Source organism: Sinocyclocheilus rhinocerous, unplaced genomic scaffold (assembly GCF_001515625.1).
Source record: "Sinocyclocheilus rhinocerous isolate Xijiao unplaced genomic scaffold, SAMN03320098_v1.1 scaffold55, whole genome shotgun sequence".
Taxonomy (NCBI): Eukaryota; Metazoa; Chordata; class Actinopteri; order Cypriniformes; family Cyprinidae; genus Sinocyclocheilus; species Sinocyclocheilus rhinocerous.
In genome coordinates, this window is record NW_015647461.1 from 347,344 (window position 1) to 365,607 (window position 18,264).

At 40.3% G+C, this 18,264-nt stretch overlaps 1 protein-coding gene across 1 annotated transcript in view; it reads left to right on the plus strand.

The window, feature by feature from the left end:
• The first annotated feature begins 12,263 nt into the window (after positions 1-12,263).
• pde4ba (phosphodiesterase 4B, cAMP-specific a) overlaps positions 12,264-18,264 on the plus strand; it is a 159,413-nt gene continuing 153,412 nt past the window's right edge. The window contains exon 1 of the mRNA XM_016513605.1: positions 12,264-12,349. The gene's annotated coding sequence lies outside the window, so the exon portion shown is untranslated. The remainder of the gene's footprint in view (positions 12,350-18,264) is intronic.

An 18,264-nucleotide genomic window follows, 5' to 3' on the forward strand; every position in this document is an offset into this window, starting at 1 on the left:
AGACTTCTATTAAACTGAGTCTACTGTCTGTTTTTTTAACTGGCCACTGAAGCTTGAATCCTTTGAAGAGTCTCTAACACTAGGACTCCCATTCATATTCATTAGATTCTGCCACTGGGGTGAATAATATCAGCATGATATGATTAAATGGCCGTGTTTGGGCAGCCAAATGACTCATTAATGATGACCGCACCCGCACCGCACAGTGGTTAGCTCAAGTGCAAGAATAAATGATAGACAGAACAAAAGGAGGGTGACTTATGAAGGGGGAGAGGAAATGTAGAGGATGGCAAGAACAGCAAAATGGCTTATTAACAAATTAAGATGAATAAATGATTCCAGGGTGTATGTGGATGAAAAAAAGGCTTATAGTTGGAAGAGAACAGGATCATGAGAGGATAAAAGGATAAGAGGAGAAGTTCCAACGAGGAGAAGGAGAGGGAGTGAAGAAAGGGAGACAAGTGGTATAAAGAAAGTAGAGAAGCAGGAGATACAGTTGAGACTGAGGTTTAAGTATGTGAATGTAAGGAGGAGAGTGATATTGGAAAGACAAGAGTGGTAATTGACAGATCTAGAGGAAGTAATGGAACGTGTTTCAAAAAGGAACGTGGTGGACAGATGTGAATAGAATCTAAATCTAAAAGATACTGGTTGAGAAAGGGAATAAGGGAAAGGTGGGTATATATATTGAGGAGGAATGGTTTTAGGGGTGGGCGATATGATGAAAATATTACATCATGAAATGAGTAATTTTATTTCATGGTAAATATATGTATCACATATTATTATATATTACATATATATATATATATACAGTATATATTTTTTATTTTTTTATTTTTTTTGCTTTTAGCAAGGTCTTTTTTCTGATACCATAGAAATTTTATCATTCTTGTCTCCAGTGTCAATATCACAAGAAACTAATACTAGACAAAAAAACAAAACAAAAAACTCAAGCTCACTGAAGACAAGTAAACTGTCAGCGATTAAATAAGATTTTCTGTCTTTTGTTATTTGATTAACATGAATGACAGACACTGCTGTCACTTTAAGAGCTGCCCAATATACTGTTACACATGTTTTCTTCGTTTGCTTTCACTTAAAGGGATAGTTCACCCAAAAATGAAAATTACCCCATGATTTACTCACCTTCAAGCCATCCTAGGTTACTGTCATACACGCATTCACGAGAAAGTGGCATCCAGCGGATGACGTAGGACGTAGGCAAGCGCGGTGACGAACGCGGAAGTGACGAACGTGGAAGCGCAGAGGAGAGAGCAAAACAAAACACCGGTCACGACTTAGTAGTACAAAACGAGGATTTGTAAAGAAAAATGTCGGAGGATTCCAATATAAGCCAAGAGGACACTGGTTTTCCTTTGCTGTAAACAAAACTTGTTTCTCGCAAGACTAGCATATTCTCACCGGAGTTTACACTACGCCTACGTCATCCGCTGGACGCCACTCTCTCGCGCGTACGACAGTTAGAGATTAAGGTTTATAAAGTTGTAAATATGGATATTTTTCTTACACAAACGCATCGATTCGCTTCGGGAGGCCTTTATTAAGCCCTCGGAGCCGTGTGGACTTCTTTTATAATGGATTGGTTCAATTTTTTGGACTTCAAATTTTTGGCTACCATCCACTCCCATTATAAAGCTTGGAAGAGCCAGGATGTTTTTTAATATAACTCCGATTGTATTCGTCTGAAAGAAGAAAGTCATACATCTAGGATGGCTTGAGGGTAAGTAAATCATGGGGTCATTTTCATTTTTGGGTGAACTAACCCTTTAAGACCTACTGTGTTTACGAGGACGCTTGCAAAGGCAGGCATTTTGACACATAAGCATGTGTATTTAACTGTTCAAGGCCTATAAAGTGGCAAAAATAGCTCCGTTAAATACTCCTATGAGCACCGTCTTCACGTGCCGTGCGCCTCTCTGACAGCGTTTAGAAACGCAAACAGCGCCACGCGTATATAACGACATTAGTTCTCTTTTGCGGCTGATGCCGTTTCAAAATCCAAATCGCTTAAAATCACTTGTTTTTAAACCACAATGCTTAATATTACATAGCAACGTCACGTGAGCATGTAACCGTGATAGAGACGATAGTCGAAAATCTCTACCGGTTGACAAATTTGTACCGGTTAATCATGTTTACCGGTGCATCGCCCACCCCCAGTTGGAATATATATAATATTACCAATCATATGTATTCATATTGGATTAATTCATCATTTATGCATGTTTTCACATACTTTACTCTGAGCTATGATGAGGCATGGTAAACAATTGGATTTTCTTTCCATTTCATAAACATAATTTGGATTCCTACATGTCAAAGACACACACATGGCTGGCATATGATAAGGGCTGGGGGAGGGGGATGCTGGGGAATCACTCTTTGCCAAGGTGCATCCCACGCTAATAGAACATTCTGTTTACCAAATGATGTTAATTACCCTTGTCCTGATGTGCGATCCGCTTCTCTCTCAGTTCTATTAATTAACTTAATCAACAGGCTGAGACTTCACACCTCTAGCTACACTGTTTTTTTTTTTTTAACAAGAAGTGGAATATGGCACTACAAAATGTTATTTCCATGTCATCATATTAAATATTATCCCCTCTCTCACTTGTGTGTGCTCCTAGGATGATTATTCATTATTAATCACAGTGGCATGCCAGGGTTTATTACATTAGTGCTTTCTTCTGACATCAGGAAACACTCGCTACTTTGAAGGCTTTTTTTAATAGTTTGGCAGGCTGAGTGAGGTTGGAGATTTCCTAGCCTTAAGTGTCCTTATAAATGATGGTATGTCATGAAATTTGTGTAACGGAGGGGAATCTGTCATTTTAAAGTCATCCCACTTGTTTATGCTGTTGAATATTTCAGGAAGTGTAGAAATGTAAATGTGCAGTTAAGGAGCTATTCTAGCTATTCTAAATTTCATCTGACCCTCACATATTATTTGTTGGTTGATTCATATTAACCCCTAAATGTGTGTTTTTTTTTATTTTTTTATATTTTATCAGATATTTGGGAAGGGACAATGCATGAGGGGTCCTTATTTTTAAGAAATGTATTAAAAACATGATCAAGTGACTAACCCTGGCATCAGCAGTAATATGGCAGCAAAGATACAAATTAAAACAAAATATTACATTACAACATTACAAAAACATTACTTTTTTTTTAGTTTGTTTTCTAAATATTTTTCTTTCTTTTTTATTTTTCTGTTAAGGGAAATTCCTATTAAGCAGTTGTATAAAAAATAAAATAAAAACAATATTTCTTTGGAAGAAAAACATGAAACTTTGTGTAATTTATTATTATTAATATTATTATTAGTTTAAGTGTTAAATCATATTTTTGACTTAAAATGTAAGCTATGTAGATGTTATGCACATTTTTTACACTATTACGGTGAAACCAATCACATTACGTCAAAGTTTGGAAAGACCACATCTGGATTCTCCCACTGTAGCAGCTGTGCTTTAGAGATTCTTTGTTTTTTTTGGTTGGCTTTCCATATGTTTGCATGCAAGCATTTTTCTTTCAAACCACATATTTAGAATAAAAAGTGCAATTACTCATTCAGGTGCATAAGCAAGTATAGCATTTACTATTATGCCCTGTTTAGCAGCTCAAAATGAATGCTCCTTAGGCATTGCCTGGTACGTGTTTGAATATGTAATTGATAGTAGCACTAAACGGAAACTGATGCATGGTGATATAAGAGTGATGAGTCATGCCTCAGGGTCGAGCGAGCAGTTGTTGCGGTGATTGCCTCTGATTTGGGTGGGAGGCTGTACTGTGGCTGCTCACGCCTCTTCCATTAGATGAGTAACACCACCCCACTGGGTGAATAGTACTGATGCTCAAGTACAACTGCTTCAGTGGATGCCAAGAAGCTCTAGTGAAGTAAACCTACAGTCATCGACTCATTGTAATGCAGTCCTCAGAGTTAAAATCCAAAATGGAGATTTAATAAAAAGACACTGAAGGTCACCTCCCAGCATTAGGCAAGTGTGTATGTGTGTGTGTCATTTTTTGCTTACATTGTGGGGAGTCTGGGGACCAAATGTCAACAGTCCCCACAAGGCAAATGACTGATAGTTCACCAAAAAGCAAAATTCTGTCATAATTTACTCACCTAAATGTGGTTCCTATCTATTACGGTCTTCTGTGGAACACAATAAGGATGTTTTGTTTTGTCTATACAATTAGGTCCAAAGTCAATGGAGTCCAAAACAAACAGTGGCTGACTTTCTTTCAGGAAAAACATGCATGTATCTACATTTTTGTACCTAGGTACCTATGCCATTACCTCAAAACACTTTTACCATACTTTTACCATTACCATAACACATTTGGACATTTGCATTGCATAGTCAACTTCATATGTATGGCTTTTCTGATGTAGTAAACTTGCTCAGTAGCTTACCTTATACAGCACTGCACTTGAGTCACAATAAGAGCTCAAAGAGGCATGGTTCCTTTACAAGCATTTTATCTCACATTTGTTTTTGTTAAAGGGGTCATATGATGCGATTTCAATTTTTCCTTTCTCTTTGGAGTGTTACAAGCTCTTGGTGCATAAAGAAGATCTGTAAAGTTGCAACGACTAAAGTCTCAAATCCAAAGAGATATTCTTTATAAAAGTTAAGAGTCAGCCACACCTACCTAAAACGGCTCATTCTAACATGCCCCCACATATCTACCTCACTATCTGGGAAGATTTGCATAACACCGCCCAAATGTTCACACAAAGAAAGAAGGCGTAACTTTTATTCTGTGAATGCCTGTGTGATTCGTTGTGAAAGCGAAAGAGGACGATAGAGGAGATATCTGCTTTGTCATGCCTGGAGCTGATCCGTGCTGGTTGCTGAGGAAATACTACAACTTTACGTCCAGCCTCACCGGATCGGCTTTCACCGTGGACGAAACGAAGTCCAGCCTGGGGTCGTCACATGTGGTTGCCGCAACCCTCCGCTCACTCAAGCCGCCGGCCTCCGCTCACTCAAACCGCCGGCTCTTTTGGAAGGTCGCGACTAGAAATCAGTGGTTAAGTTGTATTTACAACAACGTTCCAGAACAGTTCAACCCAAATATTAAGATGTGTCCAGCACATTTTTTGGAGGACTGTTTCCTGATCCTGGTAGAGTAGACTACAATGCCGGCTGTTCTGACTCACAGACTGTAAGTACATTTTTTTATATTTAAAGAATTTGCCACTGACGATTCAAACGCGAGTTTTGAGCAGTGTAGAGTAGCGCTTGTTGTTTGTCATTTCTCCGATCACAAATGCAGACATGGTTTTAGGTTTACGCGGCGCGATGCAACCTCCTCTTCTCACTCAGCCCGCCTCCTCTTCTCACTCAGCCCGCCTCCTCTTCTCACTCAGCCCGCCTCCTCTTCTCACTCAGCCCGCCTCCTCTTCTCACTCAGCCCGCCTCCTCTTCTCACTCAGCCCGCCTCCTCTTCTCACTCAGCCCGCCTCCTCTTCTCACTCAGCCCGCCTCCTCTTCTCACTCAGCCCGCCTCCTCTTCTCACTCAGCCCGCCTCCTCTTCTCACTCAGCCCGCCTCCTCTTCTCACTCAGCCCGCCTCCTCTTCTCACTCAGCCCGCCTCCTCTTCTCACTCAGCCCGCCTCCTCTTCTCACTCAGCCCGCCTCCTCTTCTCACTCAGCCCGCCTCCTCTTCTCACTCAGCCCGCCTCCTCTTCTCACTCAGCCCGCCTCCTCTTCTCACTCAGCCCGCCTCCTCTTCTCACTCAGCCCGCCTCCTCTTCTCACTCAGCCCGCCTCCTCTTCTCACTCAGCCCGCCTCCTCTTCTCACTCAGCCCGCCTCCTCTTCTCACTCAGCCCGCCTCCTCTTCTCACTCAGCCCGCCTCCTCTTCTCACTCAGCCCGCCTCCTCTTCTCACTCAGCCCGCCTCCTCTTCTCACTCAGCCCGCCTCCTCTTCTCACTCAGCCCGCCTCCTCTTCTCACTCAGCCCGCCTCCTCTTCTCACTCAGCCCGCCTCCTCTTCTCACTCAGCCCGCCTCCTCTTCTCACTCAGCCCGCCTCCTCTTCTCACTCAGCCCGCCTCCTCTTCTCACTCAGCCCGCCTCCTCTTCTCACTCAGCCCGCCTCCTCTTCTCACTCAGCCCGCCTCCTCTTCTCACTCAGCCCGCCTCCTCTTCTCACTCAGCCCGCCTCCTCTTCTCACTCAGCCCGCCTCCTCTTCTCACTCAGCCCGCCTCCTCTTCTCACTCAGCCCGCCTCCTCTTCTCACTCAGCCCGCCTCCTCTTCTCACTCAGCCCGCCTCCTCTTCTCACTCAGCCCGCCTCCTCTTCTCACTCAGCCCGCCTCCTCTTCTCACTCAGCCCGCCTCCTCTTCTCACTCAGCCCGCCTCCTCTTCTCACTCAGCCCGCCTCCTCTTCTCACTCAGCCCGCCTCCTCTTCTCACTCAGCCCGCCTCCTCTTCTCACTCAGCCCGCCTCCTCTTCTCACTCAGCCCGCCTCCTCTTCTCACTCAGCCCGCCTCCTCTTCTCACTCAGCCCGCCTCCTCTTCTCACTCAGCCCGCCTCCTCTTCTCACTCAGCCCGCCTCCTCTTCTCACTCAGCCCGCCTCCTCTTCTCACTCAGCCCGCCTCCTCTTCTCACTCAGCCCGCCTCCTCTGCTCACTCAGCCCACCTCCTCTGCTCACTCAGCCCACCTCCTCTGCTCACTCAGCCCACCTCCTCTGCTCACTCAGCCCACCTCCTCTGCTCACTCAGCCCACCTCCTCTGCTCACTCAGCCCACCTCCTCTGCTCACTCAGCCCACCTCCTCTGCTCACTCAGCCCACCTCCTCTGCTCACTCAGCCCACCTCCTCTGCTCACTCAGCCCACCTCCTCTGCTCACTCAGCCCACCTCCTCTGCTCACTCAGCCCACCTCCTCTGCTCACTCAGCCCACCTCCTCTGCTCACTCAGCCCGCCGCCTCTTCTCACTCAAGGCCATGGTTGACGCTGTGTTTTGTTGTGAAAGCAAAACTACTTTATGTGGCCTTCCAAAAATGGACACGACTAGAAATCAGTGGTTAAGTTGTATTTACAACACTGTTCCAGAACAGTTCAACCCAAATATTCAGATGTGTGCAGCACATTTTATGGAGGACTGTTTACTGATCCTGGGACAGTAGACTACAATGCCGGCTGTTCTGACTCACAGACTGTAAGTACGCTTTCATAAATGCAGACATGGTTTTATGTTTACGTGGCGCAATGCAACGCAACGCGTAAAAAGACAGTGTAAGTCATTATAATCCGTAATTATGTCCCCATTGGATGCAACAAATGCCTCGTTTATAATGAGTTTTCATGTTTTTGAATCATCGCACCGGCCGAACAGGGCATCATCACAATATGGTGAGGGGCGTAACATTTCCGTCACACGCTTGAGGTATTCGGTCAATCACAACGCACTGGATAGCTGGTCAATCAGAGCACACCTCGCTTTTCAGACCGATTAGTTTTGTAAAAATCGACGCGTTTCAGAAAGGCGGGGTTATAGAGGAGAAACAATAATGTACATATGTGGAAAATAATGTGTTTTTTTAACCTTAAACCGCATAAACACATTTCATTACACCAAATACACAAAATAATGTTCTTTTTAGCAGCATCATATGACCCCTTTAACACTATTGGTTACATTTAAGAAAGGTTTTAGTTTAGGTGATATGTTATTTTTAATGTGATAGAGCATTCAGTGCCCTTACTGGATATATAATTTCCGATCTGCTGCAATACAACAACCAACGTAATAATATGTTGCCACATTCATGATCATCTGTTTTGGATAAAACTGCTTTTAGTGCCACTCATTGGCCATTTTACTTCGGAAGTGACATGAAAAGTGCATGAAACAACATATTATTTTGCAGAAAGGTCACCACTGACATGATATTTTCCCCCAGTGAGCCTGGGTTGGACAAAACCTTCTTTTGAATATGTCCTCATTTTTAAAAATGATATAAAAATAAAGTATTTATTAGTTTTTTTATTGTAAAAGTGTAGAAGGTTTTCTGTTTAGGTTTAGGTGTGGGTTAGGGTTAGATTATAGTATTTATAACTAGATGTATAAAAACAATAGAAGTCTATAGAATGCCCCATTTAGCCATGCATGAGTGTTTATTTCAGTAAAGTTTTCATCACTTCAAGACAGAAATAATGTTTTCTGAAAAAAGCATTTTCCTTTAGTTTTCAGAAAGATTTAAGAAATGCATCGGTATTTTGCTATGACCTACACAGTATGTTCTACTGCTATTTCAGTGAACTTTGTAAACGCATGTAAAAACAAATCTTGATTTCTAATCTAAACAAGGCCTCTGTGGGGGTGATTAATCGCTAGGCTAATTGCTGGTTGGTTACTAATGAGAAGACAGTGCTGGTGTTACAGTGTGTGTAATTGTGACCTCGGGGACCCTGATATCCTCCTGCTCTGTCTAGAGTTAATGTGATATGTCTGTGAAATCGAATGCTGTCTTATTTGTCAAGCTCCATCTGTCTACAATGCCAGTGTGCCACGGTGTGAGAAGATTTCTGAATAGATGTTCTGGTCCACAAACATATATAAGTGTACTTGAAGTTTAGATGGACAATACACAAACATATCTGTGACGAGTAGGGCGGGGCCGAGAGCCGTGGGAGCGGAGGGAGGCCGGTGGAGTGAATGATAATGAGCGACACCTGTGCCACTCATCGGTCTCGAAGCCCACGAAGGAGCTCCGGAAGGATAAAAGGAGAAGTAACGACAGTAAAGGACGAGAGAGGACCAGGCCTGGATTTTATGTTGTTTTGTTTCTGTTTGTGCGCGGCAGTCGTCCGTGAGGGGCTGTCGCGCTATTTTCAGTTTTGTTTATTTTATTATTAAAGTTTTGTGTTTAAATGTTCGCCGGTTCCCACCTCCTTCTTCCCGATCTATGAACTTTGTTACAATATCATTTATTGTACCTATAAAGCATTTTCGCATTACCACTAAAACAGATGCTTTAGTAAAATGTGGGCCATAAATGTTTATGCATGAAAGCTTGACCATATGAAACATCTGTGTGCCATTTTGTCGTCTGAGTTTTGAATGAATGTGTTTGCATGAGAGAAAGAGAGTGCGCATGTGAAAAACCCTGTCATTCGGACACAGGATAGCAGATGGTCTTGTTTCTTAATCATGGTCATGGTGCTTAAGCTCTAAATCCTCAGTGGAACAATGCAACCAGGCTTTAGCTTTAGGCTTTGCCTGACCACCTCAAACACCCGCCTTTAGTTACTGACACATTGTCCCAATTCCCTGAGTGGTCACCCCGACCTCGTCTTCTTCAGCCATTATTGGGGATTTTCAGCCATAAGTATCAATGCTTTATTGCTAAGTAGAGTGATTCCAAAGCCGATTATGGAAATGATTAGTGAAAAACATTCATAAAGGTTTAACTACCTTGCAATTACTGTGTGCTTTCAACGTCTGGAAGATTCCTTAGTGTTTTGTCTGCCAAATTAAACGCTCGTGATGAAATTTCTAATACATGACCTTGCATAATTGAATAATAGGCTCATAATCATGTGGATCATTCAGTTGTTCATTCATTTCGTCATCAGCATTGAAAACTGTCCAGACTGTTTCATCTGTATATTTTATATATGTAGACATTCAAATCATCTAATAATCTGACATTGCATGGTGTATAGTTTAAGATGACTGTTGTTGTTAGATGTTTTATATACTTGTACATTAGCCTAATGTGACATTCACAAGTTACAGAATTCAAACTTTAATTTACTTTTGTGCAACTTTAGAGGTCCCTAAAGTTAAGTCAGGAAATTCAATTCAATTTTATTTTTTGTAATTACTGTCGTAATTACAGTGGATAACTGCTCACGTGCATTTGATGTTGCCATAAAGCAATTTTGTACCCGCTCACTAAACTCCAAGAACATAGCCTACTACAAGAGCAGACATTTACGGGCAAGCATGGGAAAGAAACAGAAGCCATTCGCCTTATTCTTCATTCGTCAGTGTATTATCAGAACATGATTTTGAAACTGGCTGTAGCAAAGTTCGTAGGTCGGGAAGGAGGAGGCGGGAACCGGCGAACACTCAATGAAATCTTTAATAAAATAAATAAACAAACACAAAATAGCGCGACAGCCCCTCGCGGACGACTGTCGCGCACAAACAAAACCAAAACACAAAATAAACTCCAGGCCTGGTCCTCTCTCGTCTTTCACTGTCGTCCCTCCTCCTTTTTATCCTTCCGGAGCTCCTCCGTGAGACTCGAGACCGGTGAGTGGCGCAGGTGTCGCGCATTAACAATAACTCCACCGGCCTCGCTCCGTTCCCACGGCTCTCGGCCCCGCCCCTCTCGTCACACTGGCATTTCAAGGTAAAAACTTACATACAGTTGCTGTAATAGTAGGTAATGTACTGGCCAACAACCACCATACAAATAAGAGATTCAGTATATAGTAATGTGTGAAAACAACAATAAATTTGTCATAAAAATTAACTTGAGATAAGATGAGGTAAACTAAACACTGCAGTACTTGGGGTTAAATAATTTAAACAATTAGGAGAATCAGTGTAATTAAACTGTCAGCTTGACATCTGGAATCAACAGAGTATGGAAACTGACATCCTATTCATATCATGTGTTGCATTGTTGTCTTTTTGACCACTCTGTGTGTAAGTACAGTATATTCAACAAAGTGTCCGTTTCTGCCAAGTTGATTTATAAAAGCTCTGGGAAAAACTGTGACAAGACCAGCACTGCTCATCACATGACTTTACATTGTGAATCAGGGCTAGCTGTCACTTGGGGAAGTGTGTCACAAGGACAGTCTCAGCAAAGGTTTTGAGTCGAAAGTCAAAACTTGTTTTTTCTAGTGTTGGTTTTAAACGTCCGTTTCAAATCAATATATTTTTACTATTGATTTATTTTCTTTCTTTCTTTTTTAAATATCTTTTTTTTCTAGTTCTGATTAGTTTTCTAGGTAACAAGTGAACACAACAACACACACACTGACATATAGCCTATTTAGGTAAAGTCAATCGTATTTTAACCAAAAATCTGAACCGTCTTCTCAAGACAAGTATTTTCAGGATGGGGAGTTGTCACATAATATAATATAATATAATATAATATAATATGTTTTTTGTTGACTCAAATTTTTGGTTTTACACATTTAGTTTTTTATAATTGTTATAATTTTTATATCAAATGTGTGTTAAATGAACTAAATTATCTCTTTTCCTGAGCAATAATGGGGGAAATGTTCAAGTAAGAGCTTTTTTTTTTTTTTTGCAGCCAATGCCTAAATGTATCCACCTATAATATAATCGACTTTCAGAAACCACCCACCCTAAAAAAAAAAAAAGTGACAACTTACCCCAATTTCCAGCCTAAATGACTCATGCAGGAATGGACAAATGTTCTATTTGAACCAATGCCTGGAGACGAACATAAAATAAATGCAGTAAATTGAGCATTCATCCTTTCATCCAGTGACTTAATCACACGCATCCCACGTCTCAGTGTTTATAAGCGCTCTTGTATTGGAGATCCTCCTCTGCTTTGACAGGCACAGTGAACGCTCAGCGTCTAGAAACGAAAGCGCGAGCCTGGTACGCGTGAAAACCGCCTGCATCTTGCCAAAACGACACCGAAACCGAATCCCAGCATCTTTTTTAATGTGGTTGGAGAGCTCGTTTCTGCACGGACTCCGTTCGACGGCTCTGCTCCACCTCATGGGTTATACACACAAAAACACAAAGGCACAACACTCGTGTTCTTGATCACGAGTTTAAGCTGCTGCTTTTTTGTGCCTCTTTTGTCTCCCACGTGCAAGAAAGTGGATCCGTATTTGAGGTGAGGGTGTGATTCTCAGATGCTTGTTCCTGCTGTTGTTCTATTGTTTACACTGTTGCCTTTATTTGTGATATTAGAGTGTTCTGTTTTGATACGTGAGTGTGTGTTTACATCTCCGGATATTCTCAGTTGGGATGCTGAGGGGCTGTTCATCAGGATTATTCAGGGATGTCTGATTAAGTTGCTCTGCTCGTTTCTGCACGGACTCCGTGTACCAGTTCAGACTAGACTGAGAGCAGCGGTGTTGAAGGACAGAAGCGGAGAGGGTTTCTATAGCGGGACAGAAGATGCTGCTGCTGCTTCTTCATTGACGGCTCTGCTCCACCTCATGGGTTATACACACAAAAACACAAAGGCACAACACTCGTGTTCTTGATCACGAGTTTAAAACGGGTTCTTTTTGTGCCTCTTTTGTCTCCCACGTGCAAGAAAGTGGATCCGTATTTGAGGTGAGGGTGTGATTCTCAGATGCTTGTTCCTGCTGTTGTTCTATTGTTTACACTGTTGCCTTTATTTGTGATATTAGAGTGTTCTGTTTTGATACGTGAGTGTGTGTTTACATCTCCGGATATTCTCAGTTGGGATGCTGAGGGGCTGTTCATCAGGATTATTCAGGGATGTCTGATTCAGTTGCTCTACTAGATTTGATACCAACGCGCATAACAGCGGGTTTTATTTACAACAAACACCATATATTAAGAAAAAGTACCATGAACGAGATTTTTCTACAATTCTGTCTCCGTTTGTACAGCAGCGTTAGTCTTTGTAAGCAAGTGTTAGTTTTGAATCAAAAGTGTTAAATCATAATGGAAAAGCAGGGATGACGGGGATTTCAAGTAGCAGACTAAAGAAGACCAGTTGACAGCCGTTGTAAATAGAACGAGTTTAAATGAATTTATCTGTAAATTCGGTGTTTTCTCTTATCAACGGAAACGTAGTTGTTGGTTTTGCCAGCCGCAAGTAAAGGGCTTTTCGAAAGTCGGAGCTTCGGTGTTTTGGCGTTTTACGATCACTCGGAGCGGGTTTCCTACGCGGGACATGGAAAACTCGGGGTGGAGCTGGAACCGGATGGTTACAGAGAAGGGAGAGAAAATCTCTGTAGATTGAAATAGAGACTGGCTTTAAGTTTGTGTGGGGTTTGTTGACACAAAAGGGCCAAATTCTTAATGTGCATTCTTATGCAATCTTGTGTTTTCATACAACGCCATCGAAGTTCAATTCCAATATTCAAGAACACGAGTTCAAATTCAGAGGATGCATGAAAGTAGACTACCCTAATATGTTCTTGATATTAAGGATGCAATGAATGCAGACTTGAGAGAATCAAACCATTAGAAATCCCAGAACTCAGTGCGGGCAGATGACGTACGGAAGCCTAAGCTTTAAACTTCTAGCTTTAAACTTCTCACTCCAAGTTCGTAAATACGTGGTGGCTTGTAAAAGTAAACATTTGTCATTTTGTTTGGTGTAATTTTAATAAAGTGATAAAGACCTGGAGAAATCCTGCAGTTTTTATTGGCATTTTAAGAAGAATCTTAACACTTACAAAGCATACGTAATATTACTCTACATGTACACAGGCCTACTCATTTACGTGAATACATGCAGTAAAATAAAAAGATCACATGGTCAGTCTGACAAAGATGTGTTCTGTGGCCTTGTGTCCTTCCGAATTCTTTCAAGGTAGCCTTCCAAGACCGATCTCCAGAAGAAGGCAAGTTTGTTTTATGCAAAACAGCCAAGATGCACACCAAATAACTGGCCAATGTATCTCTGAAATGTATGTTAATCAATATAGATATATTATTATTTACCGATTACTTAATATCAGTTTTTAATTATTGAACTGTTGCATAAAAACAATGAAAGTTTGCTTAAGTAAATGGATTTGAATCATTTACTTAAAACAACCATTAAAACATTACATGCTTGAATAGGTAAATTACTGTTATGGGGGTAATTACACTTTTCATACAAATTTGTCTAATTCTAGTGTATTTATTGCCTTAGGAATTAATCTGATGCACCAGAAATATTTATCTGTCAGATTTAGCTTTTAAGCTGTTGCATGCACTCAGTATTCAGTTGTACTGGCTTTCAGTTTGACTTACTGATCCATGCAAAATGTTTGTTTAAAGTGCAGTTATCCTTGCAAGAAAATGACGATGATGATAGTAGAAAGAAGTAAGGATTTGTTAAACCCTGTTTTGCTTGTTTGAAGTCTTCATTGCTCGGCCAACAACTGCAGACTGAAGTGCTGTTAGCTGGCAAGGCAGTGAGCCCTGGGAAATACCACCATCCATCTCCACATAACGACATTATATTTCTATCTTTGTTTTCTCTGTAGTAAATTGGTGTGTGTGTGTTTTAAATATGACCACATTAGACTGTTTGTGTTTTGAATAATTTGTTTCCCCCTTCCATCCTGTCACATTTATTTCACACATTATCTGCACCATGTATTGTTGTCAATATATATCACATTCCGACACAACTAATAAGAAGATCTGTATTCCTGACATATAAAATATTTACATATCTTGTGCCTAAACATAATAAAAAAGCCGTCCGGTTCAGCACTATTAAGGTCATTTCTCAAATAGAATTGTAGAAATGTCAAACAAGTCTGATACATTCTTATCATGGCATTTTTATGGTGTTCCACAAGGAGCTGTTATGGGTTCAATTTTGTTCTCATTGTAGTTTTTTAACCAGCTAAAATAATTTACTAAAATTAAGTTCCTTCAGTAGTTAATCTAGATGAAATAATCACATTTCCTTGTAATTATTATCACTGTTCACATTAGAGCCAAGATATTCCTTATTAATAATAATATTATTTTCTAGGCCCTAATCATCGCAACCTTAGTAACTTTAGTTTTCAATAATTTTTTTGTTTTCGTTTTTAGAATTGGAAGATCCCTAAATTGATTTATGTGAGGCTAATTCATACAAAAAATCTTTTTGTCTCTTAATGTGCACATTGCTCTAAGGATTTTGAAAAGGCAACTACTGTGTTATATTATGACAGAATAGACCACTGATGCAAAAACTAAAGATCTCACAAAAGTCCAAAAGAATGAGTGTATATATATGAGAGAGATTATATGTGATTAAATTTGCCCTCATAATGCTACTTGGCTTTTCTCCTATTCTGAGGCTTTCCTCATAATTTCTTGCCCTGTTGAGACAATCATGTTTGCTTCCATCATCTCATGAACAATCAATCAGACCTTGGTTGAACAGATGGACCCTCAGTGACACAGGATAAAGGGTTTGCCTGATGAATTTCATACCCAAATAACACATTCACTGCTTGGCTTGCAGGAATGTGTGTGTTTTTATGTGTGAGTGGGGGATTGCCATCCTACTCAACTGAATGTGTGTTGTGACTGTGAGCATGTGCGTTTGTTACGAGGTCTGTGTATTTGTAACAGGCTTGGTGAATTTTAATGTGTTGCTTTCCTAAGCAGATACCCAAGGGATTTTCTTGTAGTTTGTACTGTGTGCTATGATTTCTCATGTAAAATTGTTGGTACAGAACCTACACAGTACCTCATCTTTTAGACCCCAGCGCATGGCAGTTGTCATCAATCTCCCTGGTTGTTCGTTTACTTTGGCTAATGAAAACCATACATTTCATTACTTTGGTCCATTGTTGGAAAGTTTATCTAGAATACTGAATAAACCTCTTTATTCTTCAAATATGGATTAGTTTCTTGTTTATTTCGTGGTAGGGATTTAAGAAGGACACAAAGAAATTGTCAGTTTCATGCCTCAGAGAGTCTTTATTTGGCAAAAAATACAAATATAAAGGTAGAAAGTCTCTTGAGAGTGGCTGTAAAGCTCACACAGAAGTTGGGTATGATGACCTCCGTGTACAAGACAGAGGCGGACAGTAACTAAGTACATTTACTTGAGTATTGTACTTAAGTACACTTTTTGAGTATCTGTACTTTACTTGAGTATTATTTTTTCTGGAAACTTATGACTAACTTCACTACATTTGAAAGACAAATATTGTACTTTGACATAATGGTTGTGCTGTTGGTCCAGAGGAGCAGGGCCAGGTGGTCATTGGTTAAGTGGCTTTCCAGTTATGTTGTGCTTTTTTGGACCTCAAGGACAAGCTCTTCCTACACAGAATTAGCATGATATACACACTGCTTTGCGCCCAACAGGCTTTAAAATAGGGTTTTAAAATAGAGGCGGCACACTAATTGTATTGGTCTGGGATCGGGTAGGTTTAGGGCCTTGTCAAGTCGGGGCACCTTCTACCACTGGGCCAGAACTGGTGCAGAGATTGAGATGGAGGGGTTTTGGCAGTGGTGACAAGGTGCAATAAGCAGCAGGTGCGTCTCATTACTCTCTGCCAGCAGCACTCATGCACCTCCTCATTGCCACCGACTCCTATTGTGAGCTTGGCCATGGGCTGATGAGAGGAGGGTCAGGATCAGGGCTCTGAACCGGTTCAAGGAACGAACGAAATTTTGACAGGAACAGAACAAGAAACAGAAACAAAATCTAATTTTATAGTTCCGAACAGAATCGAAAATTTGAAATGGCCATTAACCAGTTAATAATGTTATTTTATCGTTCCATTTAATATTTGAAATTTGCTGTCAACCAATCTCCTTACGCGCACACACAACATATTTTTGCTACGTTGCAGCCTGTTCAATATCAAAATAAAATACAGTTAAAGAAACAAATAAAAAAGTTACACTGCTCCGTTGTACAAAATTTGTTGCGTTCAGCGTGACCGTTGCCTCACTGTGCTGATATAGCCGATGTGAAGGATGATGTTTTACGTCGTTGAAAGTAGGCTACAAAGCCTATATAATAAATAATATTTTAGCATCCAGATACGTCGCGAATATGGAAACATAGAGGTAGGCATCAGTTTCACCTTAAATTAATTTGCTGATTGACGTTTTTATAGCCTAAACTTTAGAGGATTTGTTTTGGAGAGAAACTAATAACTGTGTTTATAATGTTTGTAAACATTTTGCTTTAGCCTACAGGCATTTTAGCCTTCATTATTTTGGAATTTAGGCTAATAGGGCTAATAAAATGCGGCGTGAGCTGCGACTTGTTTTTTTCACCCTCAAAACCCAATCTTATACAAGTGTTGTTGTTTTTTTACAATTCAGCAAACATTTTTAAATATCTTAAAAATACTTTAATTGCTTTAAAGTGTTGATAGATTTTTTCCAGTGGTGGACGAAGTAAACCAATGAAGTACTTGAGTAAAAGTACAGATCCGTATAATAAAATATTACTCCAGTAAAAGTAAAAGTGCTCAGTTTTCAATTTTACTCGAGTTAAAGTACAAAAGTACTTGATTTTTTTATGTACTTAAGTAAAATGTACCGACAGATGAATGTTTATTTTGCAGTTTTACATAGGCTACTTTTATATTAGCATATATATTTTTTTATAATCCTACTGCTCAAAATACCTGGGATTTTCCCAAAATAACCAATAAGGAAATAATGAATATAATAAGGAAAATATAATTATATTTTCATAATGATTTTTTTCTTCTCAAACCTTGTCTGTGGTGTAAAAACACCCCTGGCCAAATGCCCCCAGAGGGCATCACTTCCCACTTTGATAATTACTGTAGTTACCATGTTCTGAACATCACATCCTTTCTTTTTCCCTCAGATATAATCTATCTAGGTGGTTGAATAAAAATATTTGGACTTTATATCTAAAAATACAATATAAAAACAGACGTAACATAGGGCTAAATGCATAGCATTTTAGTAAAACTGCTAACGTTACAGCAGCGGGGAAGATGAACGTGCATGAGTTATTTTATTTAATCTGTGTTGTTTTAATGTTTTTTTGACCTAAAACATAGAGCCTCTGATGTTAATGTGTCTGCATTCAAGCATTTCAGTGGGCTTAAACAGATCACCCTTTACAGCAGATTTAGTTCACAAACAACTGACAGCTTTGACCTAAATATGACTTTTAGTTACAATAATTAATACTAAAATTCGACATTAGTAACTTACTTTTAACAGCATCAGACGCGCGCGCGCTCACAAGATCTCCCGGTTCTTACTTGTGAATTCAGTTCACTGGAGACTCGCACTAAACGGATCATTTGAATCAGTGAGTTGTCGACTCGAGAACAGCTGCAATCGGATCATTCTAATTCATGAATGAATCGTTTGGAGCAATTTGTGAACCGATTTAAGAGGTTCATTGAAAAGAATAAGTTCGTTCTTGAATCAGACACCGCTTCTGCGTGTCAGAGCACGTGATATATTATAAGGAGTAACGATAAGTTTTATGAAATGTAGTGAAGTAAAAAATACGATCTTATGCTTTGGAATGTAGTGAAGTAAAA